Below are 18,238 nucleotides of genomic sequence, written 5' to 3'. Positions count from 1 at the left end.
TGTGCATAATGTCTATTGATCAGTTATTTTTTTCTTCAAATAAGTTTGCTTAGTAGCATGTTTTCTGTGGGCCACTGGTGTTAATCAGCGCCATTTGAGAAACGAGGTTTGATTCTGTGGGGATGGAAAAATGGCTAGAGAAGACAATGCTTATCAGCAAGTACAGGGTGTACCTACAGACCTGACCTCCAAGATTAGGATACAGAGTGTATCTAGAAGTGGGATAGTAAAGACTTTATATCTTTGTCAAAAGTCAACTAATTCTACTTGTGTACGTTTATTTCTAGATTCTATATTTATGTTCCACTGATCTACACATCTATAATTTTATCAGTATTACATTGATTAGATTGTAGTTTCTTGGTAAGTCTTAAAAAAGTAGTATAAGTTCTAAACTTAATTTTTGTTTTTGTTTATGTTTTTCTAGTTACTGTGTATCCCCAAGTACATTTTAAAATCAATTTGACAATGTTTACAAAATCTTAATGGGATTTTTTTTGGAATTGCTTTAATCTATGTATTATTTTGGAGAGAGGTGACATCTTAACAATATTGAGTTTTCCAACCCATAAACACATATTTCTTTCATTTGTGTTTTATGGCTCTCAGTATCAAGTCTTACATAAATTTTATGGTTTACATAAGCATAATATTTTGGGGACAATTACAAGTAATGTATTTTAATTGAAATTTCCAATTGTTTATTATTAGTACATAGATTAATACAATTAGTATATAAATTGGTACAATTGATGTTTGTATATTGATCTAGTATCCTACAACTTTGTTAAACTCAGTTAGCATTTTTAATAATTTTTCTGTAGGTTCTTTTAAGTTCTCTATGTAGGCAATATATTGTCTGTAAACAGAAACAGTTTTAGTGTTGTTTCTTTTTCTCAACTTGTATGTTTTTGGTATATTATTTTTTGTCCTACTGTACTGCCTAGAACTTTCCCTAGTATTTTGAATAGGGGTGGTGGGAATATTTCTGCTTTAATCCAAATTTTAGGTGGAAAGAATTTAGTCTTTAATGATTCAGTATAATTTTACCTGAAAGATTTTGTGAGAATGTCCTTTATCAGGATGAGGATATCCCCTTGTACTCCTGGTTTGCTAAGAGTTTTCAATCATGAATCAATATTGAATTTAGTCAAATGTTTTCCCTACATTTATAAGATCAGGGATATGGTTCATATGTTAACATTATTTATATATATATATATATATATATATATATATATATATATATATATATAGTGCTCCTATTTATATACATGTAGTGCTCCTATGAACATTCATGTAGGAGTATTTGTTTATATATGTGTCTTCAATTCATTCCAGTTTTCTTTTGAATAGTGAGTATGATATGGCTTTTTCATGCTTTTATATTTAACTATTTGTATTTTTGTAGAGAGCATATTGTTGAGTTTTGCCTTGTTCAACCCATAAAAAAAAAACACTTGCTTTAATTTTAATTGAGGTGCTTAAGCCATTTGTATTTAATGTACTATTGATATTCTTTAGATACATCAAATAGATTTATATTCCATGATATCATCTTTTTCTTGCAACCTTTTTCCCTTCTGCCTTGCCTTCTTTTGGATAACTTTATATTTCTTAAGATTCCATCTTGTTGGCTTATTAGTCACTTTTTTTAGGGGTTCATTTAGGATTGATGAAATATATCTCTATCAAATGTTCCTTCAAGTAGTATTATAGCACTTCAAATAATTGAACAGTATAGTTCAATTATCTCCTTCTTGGTCTTTGTGTTACTGTCATACATTTGTTTCTATGTTATAAGCTCTATAATATATTATTATTTTTGCTTTAAGCTGTCAATTATCTTCTCACATGATTCATTTAAATAAAAATAAATTATTTTACATTTAACCTACCTTATTATATTACCATAAATAGTTATACTTAATTATTATATAATTCTAATGCCTTCTAATGCTACTCATCTCAGTATAGACCCATAGTTCCAAACGGACCTTTCTTCTTTCTGCCATATGGATCTTTTTAAAAATTATTTCATTCAAAATTGAAGGCAAAATAAAGATTATTTAAGATATATACAACCTCAAAGAATTCACCATCATATACTGCTATCCATTAAAAATATAACACTGAGGGGCACCCGGGTGGCTCAGTCAGTTGAGCATCTGACTTGGGCTCAGGTCATGATTTCACAGTTTGTGAGTTTGAGCCCCACATCAGGCTCTGTGCAGACAGCTTAGAGCCTGGAACCTGCTTCAGATTCTGTGTCTCCCTTTCTCTCTGCTCCTCCCCCACTCATGCTCTGTCTCTCTCTCCTTCAAAAATAAATAAAAACATTTTAAATATATATATATAACACTGAAAGTTGGTAAGAGACTATTGAAGAAGCATGAATATAATACATGTGAGAGGCACCTCCTCTACTTATATTTTACTTACTGAAGATTTTTTGCTTTTCCATGTCTAATATCTTGCCAAATGCTGTGATTCATGGTTTGCTTTTGTTCAAAATAGTTTGCACTTTTTGTTAATAAAATGAACTTGAGAAAATATTAAAATATCTATATATGTATACACATATATATGTGTATACATACATATGTATATATATATGGTGCAAGGTACATGTATAAATTTTAATTGTGTAATACAAAGGAAACAAGATTGAGATATATTTTAATAATATATTTTATTTAACCCAATATAACCAAAATATTATTTCAAAATATTACCATTAAAAAATAACAAAATATTTCACATTGTTTTGCAGTAAATCTTCAAAATCTAATGTGAATTGCATAATTATAGCTATGTTAATTTGGCCTACTCACATTTCCAGCACTCAGAAGCCACACATGTCTACTGGCTATTGTTTTGGACATCATAGATCTAAACTACCATGATTGGCTTAAAATAACTATGGTCACTTCCCCAAGGGAGGAAATAGGAACCTAGGCAAGATAGAAAGTTCTTGATACATATTTTGTAGGCAACTATTAATGTGTATGACACCATACTCATATACCTTCTTCCTATGACTTCTAAGTTATCATAATAATTATACCATTTTGAATGTATCTTAGATTTACGTTACCTAAGATTTTTGGTAAGTTAGGGCTATAATTAAGGGGCCAATGAACAAGCTGACCAAGCAGTACATGGTGCAAGTTGCTACCTCTTTCCTTAGTTCTATAATATGAAAAGGCTGAACAAATTAGCCATATACTGCATGTACTGAGTAACTGGCCCAAACCTCTCAGCAAAAAGTGCTGACCTAGATCTTCTGCTTATGACCTAATTCTTTATGGCATCCAATTCTCTAAGAAATCTTTCTCCAAGGTCTTGCAGGAAAATAAGTATAAATTACTCAAAACACAAATTCCTCAAGTCCTATGGTTACCCCGTTGCACTACTTGTGTTCAGGTGATAGAATGGAGAGGAACAATTTATCTGGTTGATGAATCTTCTGTTAACCTCAAACAGTATTCTACTCTGTAACCTACTTTTGTGGAAGGAATGAAGGTGTAACATTTAAAGCAATGTTCCCAGTGGTCTAGCAGATTCTCCAATAAAAGATTTTCCTTTAAAAAAATTCCTTCACAGAATTATCAAGGCTGTGTATTAAAATATGCAAATATTTAAAACAAGGTTGTTCAATATGATAACCCATGTATATAAAATCTCCTTACATTAAGCAGATATTTAGGTAATAAAATTTGAGGTCTGGTATGGAAATAGATGAGATGGCACATAGAGAGTTGTTCTCTAAGATTCTTAATCTTCTAACTTTATTTTTAGAAAAAAATAACAGTCCTTTATCCCTTTCAAAATACATACAAAAGATCTACTAGATACATTTCTGTGTGCAATGACTTCCTCTTATATTGCCATATTTGGAAGACTCTACAGCATAGTGGTTATGTTTTAGACTCTAAAATCAGCCTGAAATGTATCTAAATCCTGGTTCTAACAAATACTAGTTCTATTAAATGGGAATATTTCTTTCTTTACATCAGTTTTCTCATATGTATAATGGATGACATATAGTACAAAGAATGTTGATATTCTATAGAAATAATACGATTAAATGATATCATACCCATGAAGTATACATCATAGTGTTTGACCCAGAAAAAGATCAACAAATATAATCTCTGCATCTGTTTGCTTGACTGCTTGATATCTTGGCAATGGGTCTTTTTTTTATTGCTTATTTTGTGTGTCTTATATTTTTATTTAAATGTTAGACATTACACATAGAAGAGCAGTAGAGACTGAATTCAATAGAATTTATGGGCAAAAAAAAAGTGTGCTTCTTTTCTTATTTTTCTTTTGGCTAGACCATTCATAAGAATAATTGAGTTAATCTAGTCAGTAGTTAAATTGGGTTTGGGATTTGTTATTGTATAGTTTTCTTTGTTACTGGTATACCAGCAACTTCAAATCCTTCCATCAGTGAACTGCTGCTTCCCTGTACTTGGAGGTACCTTCAGGTGCCAGAAGTTTTTCTCAGTATTCTTGTTCCACCTTAAACTTTCAGAAGACTATGAGTTCCTGCATCACAGAGGGAGAGTTTTGTCACTTTCTTTCTCCTCCCTCAGCTCCACACTACTACTGTTTGATAGTGGGGTAAGGAGCAAGCACTTTCTCAGTTCTCCTGCTGAAGCCTCAGTTTTAAGCAAATCCTGGGTGTTGGGGCTGCTTTTGCTTTTATTTCTCTTTGGACAGTCTTGTCACACTTTAAAATTAAGTTCATTTGGTTACATTGTAACTTCAGCTTTCTAACACACTCCCCAAATCATGACTTTAAGTATCATCTGGGTTTTGTTGTTGTTGTTCTTGTTCTTAGAATGTGAGTGACATTCTCTTATGAATTACTACATCCTAACAGAAACATCTAAACTGAAACATTTTAAGAAGTCATTCTTGATCTTTGACAAGAATGATTAAGTTATTTGTAAAGAGTAATTTGTAACAGTAATTTGTAACTGATTTGTAAACAGTCACATGGCACTTTATACATGCAGAGGGCTTAGTAAATATTTGAAATCAAGCTCACTTGTGGAGCGTATTTAAATTCAGAAGTTGAGCTTCTGTATTCTCAATTAAACACTTAATTCTATAATTCAATAAAATAAAGTAAATTAAACTATCCATAGCAGCCTTACATATTAAAAGTTTATTAAATATACAAATATATATATGGCCTGATATCAAATATGTTTTCAGTGACAGTGTTTTATCTTCCTTATCAGTATTTTCACTCAATTACAGTACTGAAAAGAAATTTCAAAGTCTTTATTTGGAAAAAGTTAATGTTTCTGGAAAGTCAATTAAAAATTGTAATAAATTACATAACAGTTAACTTCCAGCATCTTATACTTATATTAAATAAAGTTAAAAGTCATAATCTAGCCTACAATATTAAAAATAATTAATTGAAACATTTTAGAATCTTTTGCCAACTGATTATTTATATTCAGAGACCAAGTGAAACTGAGATTGCTTTTACAGTATTCATCACTGAGGTATGTTGGAGTAATTTTTTAAAATGGAAAAATATAAAATAATATTCACATGAGAAATATTTTTATTAACATAAAAAATAATGAATTGTTATGTATTAATCATAATAATTGGATTAAAATATTCTTAATAAGCCTCTCTTAGATTACATTTCAATGTGATGCCTAAAAGATAATTTTAGAAAATGTATATTTGAGGGAAATGCTCAGCAAGGAATGCTAAGCATCAAAATCTCAAATTTGTAGCCTTACACGTTGGCTGCTCTGAAAGCATAGAGAAGAATGGTGGTAAGACCACCTCAAAAATCTTTATCAAGGGTTTCTCAACCTTGTCACTATTGACTGGATAATTGATGTGGGAGCTGTCCTGTGAGTTGTAGGTTATTTAGTAGCATTCCTGACCTTTACACACTAGGTGCCAGTAGTACCCATCCAATAGTAAAAAACATTACCAAATGTCCCCTGGGTGTGGGGTGGCAAATACACTCCTAACTGTGAACCATAACTAGTCCCCAGCATAACTGATCCCCAGCACCAGTTAAACCTAAACCATATATCCAAAAGTAAATAGAGAACTGAGTTTCTCAGAGTGCTTAAGAGTTCTATATTCAAATGCATATACATGTTGAATGTATGTATTAATATTTTTTAAAGGTCTACAGGATAGTCAGTGCGAGGAAATTAACATGAAGTGGCCAGAGGGAGGCTGGGATGATGGCAGAGTAGGAGAACCTTAAGCTCACCTCCTCCAATGAATACTAATAAATAACACTCACATCAGCATAAATCACCCAGATAATGACCCAAAGATGGCAGAACAAACCACAACCAAAGGTGGAGAAGCGCCACATAGACAAAGGTAGGAAGGCTAGAGATGCAGTTTGAGAGAGAAGAGGACTGTAGCCATCTGCAGTTGGGAGTGAGCCAGAGGCATGGTGAAGGATGAGAAATAGACCATCACACAGGAGACACACAAAGGGAAGATGAATCCCCATAACATTTGGCTTTGAAAGTGGGAGGAGCCAAATTTCATGAGTTCTTACAATCAGCAGGACTTAAAGCCTGGAATTTTAAAAATCAGCAGGTTCAGCTCTTGGAGAGTCCAGAGGGTATTGGAAAGCTGAGTCCATGTCGTTACAGAGAGAGCAGGACAAACAACCAGCAGAGATACAGAATAGAAGTAGCAGCATGAAAAATGCCTGAGGCACAGGGAGGGACAGTTATTTATTAATCTCGGAGCTTGACCAGAGAGGCAGAGATCTCAGGGAGACCCCTCCAGGAACAAAAGAGGTAATGGTGCCATTTCCCTTCCCAGCCCTCAGTATATTCCTTCAGTGTGGGAACCAGTGGGGGAACTACACTCACTACCTAACTTGCTTACACCAAGCTCCACCCTACCCCTTACCACCCCCATGCTTCAGTGGATCTTTCCTTTCCAATCACTCTAGTCATGCTTGCCTCAGTTCTGGTGCTATAAGTCCCCTTCCCCAGAAAACCAGTACATACCCCAGCAACACCAAGTCTCCCATCCCAGGGCATCAATTCCATCAATGGTGATGAGAGGGGTCATTTTGCAAACAGACCAGCACAACCTTGTTATAATGCACCCTACCCAGCCAGGGACAAAACGCAGCCCACAATTGGCAAAGGGAGTCTCCATAAACAAGTGGTCTCAAGTAAAAAGCAGCTAGGACACAATGGTAGGGTACATACAATACATAGGAAACCCTCACTGAAGTACCAGATCCTAGGGAACACAGGACACAGCATTGCAGGGCACTACAGAACCTCTTGTTCATAAGGCCATTATCCTCAAGAGCAAGAGACATAACTGATTTTCCTAACACAGAGAAACAGACACAGAATTAGACAAAAGGAGGAGACAGAAGTATGTTCCAAATGAAAGAATAGAACAAAACCACAGCAAAGATCTAAGCAAAGTGGATATAAGTAATATTCCTGATAGAGAATTTAAAGTAATGATTAGAAAGCTAATGGACTTGAGAAAAGAGTGGAGGACATCAGTGAAACTCTTAACAAAGAGATTAAAAAAACGATCAGAGGTGAAGAACATAGTAAGTGAGATTAAAAATATAGTTGATAGAATAATTAGCAGGCTACAGGAAACAGAGGAATAAATTAACGATGTAGAAGGCAGAGTAACTGAAAGTAATCAAGCTGAGCAGGTGAGAGGAAAAAAAGCATGCAAAATCAGAATAGACTTAGGGAACTCAGTGACTCCATAAAGTTAACAACACAGAAAAATATAGGGATCCCAGAAGAAGAAAAGAGATATAAGGGGCAGAAATTTTATTTGAAGAAATAATAAATGAAAATTTCCCTATGGGGAAGGAAACAGACATCCAGATGTAGGAGGCAGAGAGTCCCCCCAAAAAAATCATCCCAGGGAGGTCCACACCAAAACACATAGTAATTTTATTTTATTTTTTTTATATGAAATTTATTGACAAATTGGTTTCCATACAACACCCAGTGCTCATCCCAAAAGGTGCCCTCCTCAATACCCATCACCCACCCTCCCCTCCATCCCAGCCCCCATCAACCCTCAGTTTGGTCTCAGTTTTTAACAGTCTCTTATGCTTTGGCTCTCTCCCACTCTAACCTCTTTTTTTTTTCCTTCCCCTCCCCCATGGGTTCCTGTTAAGTTTCTCAGGATCCACATAAGAGTGAAACCATATGGTATCTCTCTTTCTCTGTATGGCTTATTTCACTTAGCATCACTCTCCAGTTCCATCCACGTTGCTAGAAAAGGCCATATTTCATTTTTTCTCATTGCCACGTAGTATTCCATTGTGTATATAAACCACAATTTCTTTATCCATTCATCAGTTGATGGACATTTAGGCTCTTTCCATAATTTGGCTATTGTTGAGAGTGCTGCTATGAACACTGGGGTACAAGTGGCCCTATGCATCAGTACTCCTGTATCCCTTGGATAAATTCCTAGCAGTGCTATTGCTGGGTCATAGGGTAGGTCTATTTTTAATTTTCTGAGGAACCTCCACACTGCTTTCCAGAGCGGCTGCACCAATTTGCATTCCCACCAACAGTGCAAGAGGGTTCCCGTTTCTCCACATCCTCTCCAGCATCTATAGTCTCCTGATTTGTTCATTTTGGCCACTCTGACTGGCGTGAGGTGATACCTGAGTGTGGTTTTGATTTGTATTTCCCTGATAAGGAGCGACGCTGAACATCTTTTCATGTGCCTGTTGACCATCTGGATGTCTTCTTTAGAGAAGTGTCTATTCATGTTTTCTGCCCATTTCTTCACTGGGTTATTTGTTTTTCGGGTGTGGAGTTTGGTGAGCTCTTGAGAGATTTTAGATACTAGCCCTTTGTCCGATATGTCATTTGCAAATATCTTTTCCCATTCCGTTGGTTGCCTTTTAGTTTTGTTGGTTGTTTCCTTTGCTGTGCAGAAGCTTTTTATCTTCATAAGGTCCCAGTAATTCACTTTTGCTTTTAATTCCCTTGCCTTTGGGGATGTGTCGAGTAAGAGATTGCTACGGCTGAGGTCAGAGAGGTCATTTCCTGCTTTCTCCTCTAAGGTTTTGATGGTTTCCTGTCTCACATTTAGGTCCTTTATCCATTTTGAGTTTATTTTTGTGAATGGTGTGAGAAAGTGGTCTAGTTTCAACCTTCTGCATGTTGCTGTCCAGTTCTCCCAGCACCATTTGTTAAAGAGGCTGTCTTTTTTCCATTGAATGTTCTTTCCTGCTTTGTCAAAGATGAGTTGGCCATACGTTTGTGGGTCTAGTTCTGGGGTTTCTATTCTATTCCATTGGTCTATGTGTCTGTTTTGGTGCCAATACCATGCTGTCTTGATGATGACAGCTTTGTAGTAGAGGCTAAAGTCTGGGATTGTGATGCCTCCTGCTTTGGTCTTCTTCTTCAAAATTACTTTGGCTATTCGGGGCCTTTTTGGTTCCATATGAATTTTAGGATTGCTTGTTCTAGTTTCGAGAAGAATGCTGGTGCAATTTTGATTGGGATTGCATTGAATGTGTACATAGCTTTGGGTAGTATTGACATTTTGACAATATTTATTTTTCCAATCCATGAGCAGGGAATGTCTTTCCATTTCTTTAAATCTTCTTCAATTACCTTCATAAGCTTTCTATAGTTTTCAGCATACAGATCCTTTACATCTTTGGTTAGATTTATTCCTAGGTATTTTATGCTTCTTGGTGCAATTGTGAATGGGATCAGTTTCTTTATTTGTCTTTCTGTTGCTTCATTGTTAGTGTATAAGAATGCAACTGATTTCTGTACATTGATTTTGTATCCTGCAACTTTGCTGAATTCATGTATCAGTTCTAGCAGACTTTTGGTGCAGTCTATTGGATTTTCCATGTATAGTATCATGTCATCTGCAAAAAGTGAAAGCTTGACTTCATCTTTGCCAATTTTGATGCCTTTGATTTCCTTTTGTTGTCTGATTGCTGATGCTAGAACTTCCAGCACTATGTTAAACAACAGCGGTGAGAGTGGGCATCCCTGTCGTGTTCCTGATCTCAGGGAAAAAGCTCTCAGTTTTTCCCTGTTGAGGATGATGTTAGCTGTGGGCTTTTCATAAATGGCTTTGATGATCTTTAAGTATGTTCCTTCTATCCCGACTTTCTCAAGGGTTTTTATTAAGAAAGGGTGCTGAATTTTGTCAAAGGCCTTTTCTGCATAGATTGACAGGATCATATGGTTCTTATCTTTTCTTTTATTAATGTGATGTATCACGTTGATTGATTTGCAAATGTTGAACCAGCCCTGCATCCCAGGAATGAATCCCACTTGATCATGGTAAATAATTCTTTTTATAGCTGTTGAATTCGATTTGCTAGTATCTTATTGAGAATTTTTGCATCCATATTCATCAGGGATATTGGCCTGTAGTTCTCTTTTTTTACTGGGTCTCTGTCTGGTTTAGGAATCAAAGTAATACTGGCTTCATAGAATGAGTCTGGAAGTTTTCCTTCCCTTTCTATTTCTTGGAATAGCTTGAGAAGGATAGGTATTATCTCTGCTTTAAACGTCTGGTAGAACTCCCCTGGGAAGCCATCTGGTCCTGGACTCTTATTTGTTGGGAGATTTTTGATAACTGATTCAATTTCTTCGCTGGTTATGGGTCTGTTCAAGCTTTCTATTTCCTCCTGATTGAGTTTTGGAAGAGTGTGGGTGTTCAGGAATTTGTCCATTTCTTCCAGGTTGTCCAGTTTGTTGGCATATAATTTTTCATAGTATTCCCTGATAATTGTTTGTATCTCTGAGGGATTGGTTGTAATCATTCCATTTTCATTCATGATTTTATCTATTTGGGTCATCTCCCTTTTCTTTTTGAGAAGCCTGGCTACAGGTTTGTCAATTTTGTTTATTTTTTCAAAAAACCAACTCTTAGTTTCGTTGATGTGCTCTACAGTGTTTTTAGATTCTATATTGTTTATTTCTGCTCTGATCTTTATTATTTCTCTTCTTCTGCTGGGTTTAGGCTGCCTTTGCTGTTCTGCTTCTAGTTCCTTTAGGTGTGCTGTTAGATTTTGTATTTGGGATTTTTCTTGTTTCTTGAGATAGGCCTGGATTGCAATGTATTTTCCTCTCAGGACTGCCTTTGCTGCGTCCCAAAGCGTTTGGATTGTTGTATTTTCATTTTCATTTGTTTCCATATATTTTTTAATTTCTTCTCTAATTGCCTGGTTGACCCACTCATTCGTTAGTAGGGTGTTCTTTAACCTCCATGCTTTTGGAGGTTTTCCAGACTTTTTTCTGTGGTTGATTTCAAGCTTCATAGCATTGTGGTCTGAAAGTAAGCATGGTATAATTTCAATTCTTGTAAACTTATGAAGGGCTGTTTTGTGACCCAGTATATGATCTATCTTGGAGAATGTTCCATGTGCACTGGAGAAGAAAGTATATTCTGTTGCTTTGGGATGCAGAGTTCTAAATATATCTGTCAAGTCCATCTGATCCAATGTGTCATTCAGGGCCCTTGTTTCTTTATTGACCGTGTGTCTAGATGATCTATCCATTTCTGTAAGTGGGGTGTTAAAGTCCCCTGCAATGACCACATTCTTATCAATAAGGTTGCTTATGTTTATGAGTAATTGTTTTATATATTTCGGGGCTCCAGTGTTCGGCGCATAGACATTTATAATTGTTAGCTCTTCCTGATAGATAGACCCTGTAACTATTATATAATGTCCTTCTTCATCTCTTGTTACAGCTTTTAATTTAAAGTCTAGTTTGTCTGATATAAGTATGGCTACTCCAGCTTTCTTTTGGCTTCCAGTCACATGATAAATAGTTCTCCATCCCCTCACTCTCAATCTAAAGGTGTCCTCAGGTCTAAAATGAGTCTCTTGTAGACAGCAAATAGATGGGTCTTGTTTTTTTATCCATTCTGATACCCTATGTCTTTTGGTTGGCACATTTAATCCATTTACATTCAGTGTTATTATAGAAAGATACGGGTTTAGAGTCATTGTGATGTCTGTATTTTTTATGCTTGTAGCTATGTCTCTGGTACTTTGTCTCACAGGGTCGCCCTTAGGATCTCTTGTAGGGCTGGTTTAGTGGTGACAAATTCCTTCAGTTTTTGTTTGTTTGGGAAGACCTTTATCTCTCCTTCTATTCTAAATGACAGACTTGCTGGATAAAGGATTCTCGGCTGCATATTTTTTCTGTCTAGCACACTGAAAATCTCGTGCCAATTCTTTCTGGCCTGCCAAGTTTCAAAAGGGAGATCAGTCAGGAGTCTTATAGGTCTCCCTTTATATGTGAGGGCATGTTTACCCCTTGCTGCTCTCAGAATTTTCTCTTTATCCTTGTATTTTGCCAGTTTCACTATGATATGTCGTGCAGAAGATCGGTTCAAGTTACGTCTGAAGGGAGTTCTCTGTGCCTCTTGGATTTCAATGCTTTTTTCCTTCCCCAGTTCAGGGAAGTTCTCAGCTATTATTTCTTCAAGTACCCCTTCAGCACCTTTCCCTCTCTCTTCCTCCTCTGGGATACCAATTATGCGTATATTATTTCTTTTTAGTGTATCACTTAGTTCTCTAATTTTCCCCTCATACTCCTGGATTTTTTTATCTCTCTTTTTCTCAGCTTCCTCTTTTTCCATAATTTTATCTTCTAGTTCACCTATTCTCTCCTCTGCCTCTTCCATCCGAGCCGTGGTCATTTCCATTTTGTTTTGCATTTCATTTAAAGCGGTTTTCAGCTCCTCGTGACTGTTCCTTAGTCCCTTGATCTCTGTAGCAAGAGATTATCTGCTATCCTGTATACTGTTTTCAAGCCCAGCGATTAATTTTATGACTATTATTCTAAATTCACTTTCTGTTATATTGTTTAAATCCTTTTTGATCAGCTCATTAGCTGTTGTTATTTTCTGGAGATTCTTCTGAGGGGAATTCTTCCGCTTGGTCATTTTGGATAGTCCCTGGTGTGGTGAGGACCTGCAGGGCACTTCCCCTGTGCTGTGGTGTATAACTGGAGTTGGTGGGCGGGGCCGCAGTCCGACCTGATGTCTGCCCCAGCCCACCGCTGGGGCCACAGTCAGACTGGTGTGTGCCTTCTCTTCCCCTCTCCTAGGGGCGGGATTCACTGTGGGGTGGCGTGGCCCATCTGGGCTACTTGCACACTGCCAGGCTTGTGATGCTGGGGATCTGGTGTATTAGCTGGGGTGGGTAGGCAAGGTGCACAGGGGCAGGAGGGGCAGGCTTAGCTCGCTTCTCCTTAGGTGATCCACTTCAGGAGGGGCCCTGTGGCAGTGGGAGGGAGTCAGATCTGCTGCCGGAGGTTTGGCTCTGCAGAAGCACAGAGTTGGGTGTTTGCACGGAGCGAGCATTTTCCCTGGCAGGAACCGGTTCCCTTTGGGATTTTGGCTGGGGGATGGGGGGGGGGGGGGGGAGATGGCGCTGGTGAGCGCCTTTGTTCCCCACCAAACTGAGCTCTGACATCCAGGGGCTCAGCAGCTCTCCCTCCCTTTGTCCTCCAGCCTTCCCGCTTTCCGAGCAGAGCTGTTAACTTATGACCTCCCAGACGCTAAGTCGCGCTTGCTGTTGGAACACAGTCCGTCAGGCCCCTCCGCTTTTGCAAGCCAGACTCAGGGACTCTGCTTGGCCGGTGAGCCGCCCCTCTGCCCCGGCTCCCTCCCGCCAGTCCGTGGAGCGCGCGCCACCTTCCCGCCCTTCCTACCCTCTTCTGTGGGCCTCTCATCTGCGCTTGGGTCTGGCGACTCCGTTCTGCTAATCCTCTGGCGGTTTTCTGGGTTATTTAGGCAGATATAGGTGGAATCTAAGTGATCAGCAGGACGTGCGGTGAGCCCAGCGTCCTCCTACGCCGCCATCTTCCCAGAATTCCTCCACATAGTAATTTTAAAAGGCAAAAAAAGGTAGTAATAAACAAAATTTTTTTAAAGCAGCAAGAGAAATTAAGACAGTTACTTACAAGGGGAACCCCATAAGGCCATCATATTTTTCAGTAGAAACTTTGCAGGCCAGAAGGGAGAGTCATGATATATTTAAAGTGCTAAAAGGGAAAAAATCTGCAGCCAAGAATACTCTATCCAGCAAGGCTATCTATCATTCAGTATAGAAAGAGATGAGAGAGAGAGAGAGAGTTTCTCTGACAAACAAAAAATACAGGAGTTCAAGACGACTAAACCAAGAAACATTAAAGAGGACTCATTGAGTGTAAAGGAAAGACCATAAATGACAATACAAAGGTAGGAAACACAGAAGCAATAAAAATAAGTATATCTGTAAAAATCAGTCAAGGAATTCAAAAAATAAAAGAATGTAAAATATGTTACCATATATCTTAAATGTTGGGGAAGAGGAGTAAAGAACGGTTTCAAACTTAAGTGACCATCAACTCCAGCATGGCTATATGCCAAAAATGTTATATACAAATGTAATGGTAATCACAAATCAAAACCAGTGATAGATATGTAAAGAATAAAGAGAAATAAATCCAAGTATATCAAGAAAGAAGACCAACAAACCATGAAAGAGAGGAAGAGAAGAAAGGATTGGAGAAAAGCTACAAAAACAACCACAAAAGAAGTAACAAAATGGCAATAAATACATATCTATCAATAATTACTTTGAATGTAAGTGAACAAAATGCTCCTATCAAAAGACAATGGGTGACAGAGTAGATAAAAAAACATGACCCATCTATATGTTGCCCTCAAGAAACTTATTTCAGATAGACCTCTGCAGGTTGAAAGAGAGGGGATGGAGAAATATTTATTATGCAAACAAATGACAAAAGATAGCTAGGGTAGCAATCCTTATATTGGACGATAAGGCTTTAAAGTAAACACTATAACAAGAGACAAAGAAGGGCACTATATAATAATAAAAGGGGCAATCCAACAAGAAGGCATAACAATTGTAAATATTTGTACATCCAACATGGAAGCACCCAAATACATAAAACAGTTAATAAATATAAAGGTACTAATTGAGAGTAATGTAATAATGCCAGGGGACTTTAATACCCCACTTACATCAATAGACAGATGATCCAAAATGATAATCAACAAGAAAACAGACTTTGAAAGATACACTGGACTAGATGGATTTAACGGGCATATTCAGAACATTCCACCCCAAAACAGGAGAATACATATTCTTCTCAAGTGCACATGAAATATTCTCCAGAATAGATCACATATTAGGCCACAAAACAAGTCTCAACAAGTTCAAAAAGAATGAAGTCATACCATGCGTCTTTCTAAGAACAATGCTATGAAACTAGTAATCAACCATTAGAAAAAATCTGAAAGAGCACAAATACATCGAGGTTAAATAATTTAATAAACAATAAATGGGTCAGCCATATCAAAGATGAAATCAAAAAATTACATGGAAATTAATGAAAATGAAAACACAACAGTGCAAAACCTTTGGGATGCAGCAAAATGGGTTTAAGAGGGAATTTTATAGCAATACAGGGCTACCTTAAGAAGAAGAAAAAATCTCAAATAAACAACCTAACTTTACACCCGAAAAAGCTAGAAAAATGAGAACAAACAAAACCCAAAACAGCAGAAGGAAGGAAATAATAAAGATTAGAGCAGAAATAAATGACACAAATACTAAAAAAACAATAGTACAGATCAATGAAACTAGAGGCTGTTTCTTTGAAGAGACCAACACAATTGGGAAACCTCTAGACAGACTAATCAAGAGAGAGACAGAGACAGAGAGAGAGAGAAAGCACTGAAGTAAACAAAATCACAAAAGAAAGAGGAGAAATAGAAATAACAACACAACAGAAATACAAACAATTAAAAGGGAATATTATGAAAAATTATATGTCAATAAATGGGACAACCGAGAAGAAATGGGTAAATTCCTAGAAACTTATAATCTCCCAAAACTGAAACAGGAAAAATTAGAAAATTTGAACACACTGATAACCAGTTATGAAATTGGATTAGTAATCAAAAAAATCCCAAAAAACAAAAGTTCCTAACCAGATAGCTTCACAGGTGAAATCTATCAAACATTTAAAGAAGAGTTAATACCAATTCTTCTCAAACTATTCCAAAAAATAGAAGAGGAAGAAAAGTTCCAAATTCATCCTATGAAGCCAGCATTACCCTGATACCAAAACCAGATTAAGACAGTACAAAAAAAAGAGAACTATAGGCCAAAACATAGATGCAAAATTCCTCAACAAAATACCAGCAAACTGAATCCAACAGTACATTAATCAGTCACCATGATCAAGTGGCATTCATCCCCAGGATACAAGAGTGGTTAAATATTTGCAAATAAATCAACATGATAATCACATCAATAAGAGAAAGGATAAAAACCATATGATCATTTCAATAGATGTAGTAAAAGCATTTGACAAAGAACAATATTCATTCATGATAAAAAGCCTCAACAAAGTGGGTCTAGATGGAACATATCTCAACATAATAAAATCCTTATATGAAACCCTCCCCCCCCCCCCCCCCAGCAAACATCACACTCAATGGGGAAAACCTGCGAGAATTTCCCCTAGGGTCAGGAACAAGACAAGGATGTCTACTCTCACCACACAGTACTGAAAGTCAAAGCCAGAGCAACCAGAAAACAAAAAGAAATAAAAGGTATCCAAATTGGTAAGGAAGGAGTACAACTTTTACCATATGCAGATGACATGATATATAGAAAATCCAAGACTCCACCAAAAAACTACTAGAACTGATAAATTAAGTTAGTAAAGTTGCAGGGTAAAAAAAAAAAAAATCAATGTGCAGAAATCTGTTGCATTTGTATATATAATAATGAAGAAGCAGAAAGAGAAATTAAGAAAACAATCCCATTTACAATTACACCTAAAATAATAAAATACCCAAAAATGAACTTGATTGAAGAGGTAAAAGACCTTCTGAAAACTGTAAGACATTGATGAAAGAAATTAGACACAACACAAAGAAATTGAAAGACATTCCATGTTCATGCATTGAAACAACAAATATTATTAAAATGTCTATACTACCAAATCAAGCTACAGATTTAATGCAATCCCTATCAAAATACCAATAGAATTTTTCACAGAATGGGAACAACTCTAAAATTTGTATGGAACCACAAAAGACCCTGAATAGCCAAAGTAATCCTGAAAAAGAAAAGCAAAACTGAAGGCATTACAATTCTAGTCTTAAAGTTATATTAAAAAGCTGTAGTAATTAGAACAGTATGGTACTGGCACTAAAATATAGACCCATAGATCAATAGAACATAATAGAAAAGCCACAACTAAATAGTCAATTAATCTTCAACAAAGAAGGAAAGAATATAAAGTGGGAAAAGAACAGTCTCTTCAACAAATGGTGTCAGGAAAACTGGACAGTAATATACATAAAAATGAAACTGGACTACTTTCTTTCACCATAAACCAAACCTAGCTCTAAATGGATTAAAGGCCTAACTGTGAGACCTAAAACCATAAAAATCCTAGAAGAGAACACAGGCAGTAATTTCTCTGACATTGGCCATAGAAACATTTTTCTAGATATATTTCCTAAGTCGTGTGAAATAAAAGCAAAAATAAACTATGGAGACTAAATCAAAATAAAAAATTTCTGCACAGCAAAGGAAACAATAAAATTAAAAGACAACCTACTAAGGGGCACCTGGGTCATTCAGTTGGTTAGGCATTTGACTTTGCCTCAGGTCATGATCTCATGGTTCGTGGGTTCAAACCCCACATCCAGCTCTGTGCTGACAGCACAGAGCCTGCAGCCTGCTTCAGATTCTGTGTTTCCCTCTCTCTCTATCCCTCCCTCACTTTCTTTCTGTCTCTCAAAAACGATAGATGTTAATAAATTTCAAAAAAGACAACCTACTGAATGGGAGAAGACATTTGCCAATGCCATATCCAATAAAGGATTAGTATCCAAAATATATAAAGCACTTATAAAACTCAACATCCAAAAACAAATAACCCAGTTAAAAATGGGCAGAAAACATAACAAGACACTTATTCAAAGAAGATATCAGATGGCCAACAGACATATGAAAAGATGTTCAATATCACTCATCATCAGGGAAATGCAAATCAAAACTACAGTGAGATACAGGGTGCCCAGGGGGCTCAGTCAGTTAAGTGTCAGAGTCTTGATCTTGGTTCAGGTCATGATCTCACGGTCCATGAGATAGACCCCCGCATGGGGCTCTGCACTGACAGTGCAA

This window comes from Prionailurus viverrinus, chromosome A1, assembly GCF_022837055.1.
Source record: "Prionailurus viverrinus isolate Anna chromosome A1, UM_Priviv_1.0, whole genome shotgun sequence".
NCBI lineage: Eukaryota > Metazoa > Chordata > Mammalia > Carnivora > Felidae > Prionailurus > Prionailurus viverrinus.
This window is presented reverse-complemented; position numbering follows the sequence as displayed.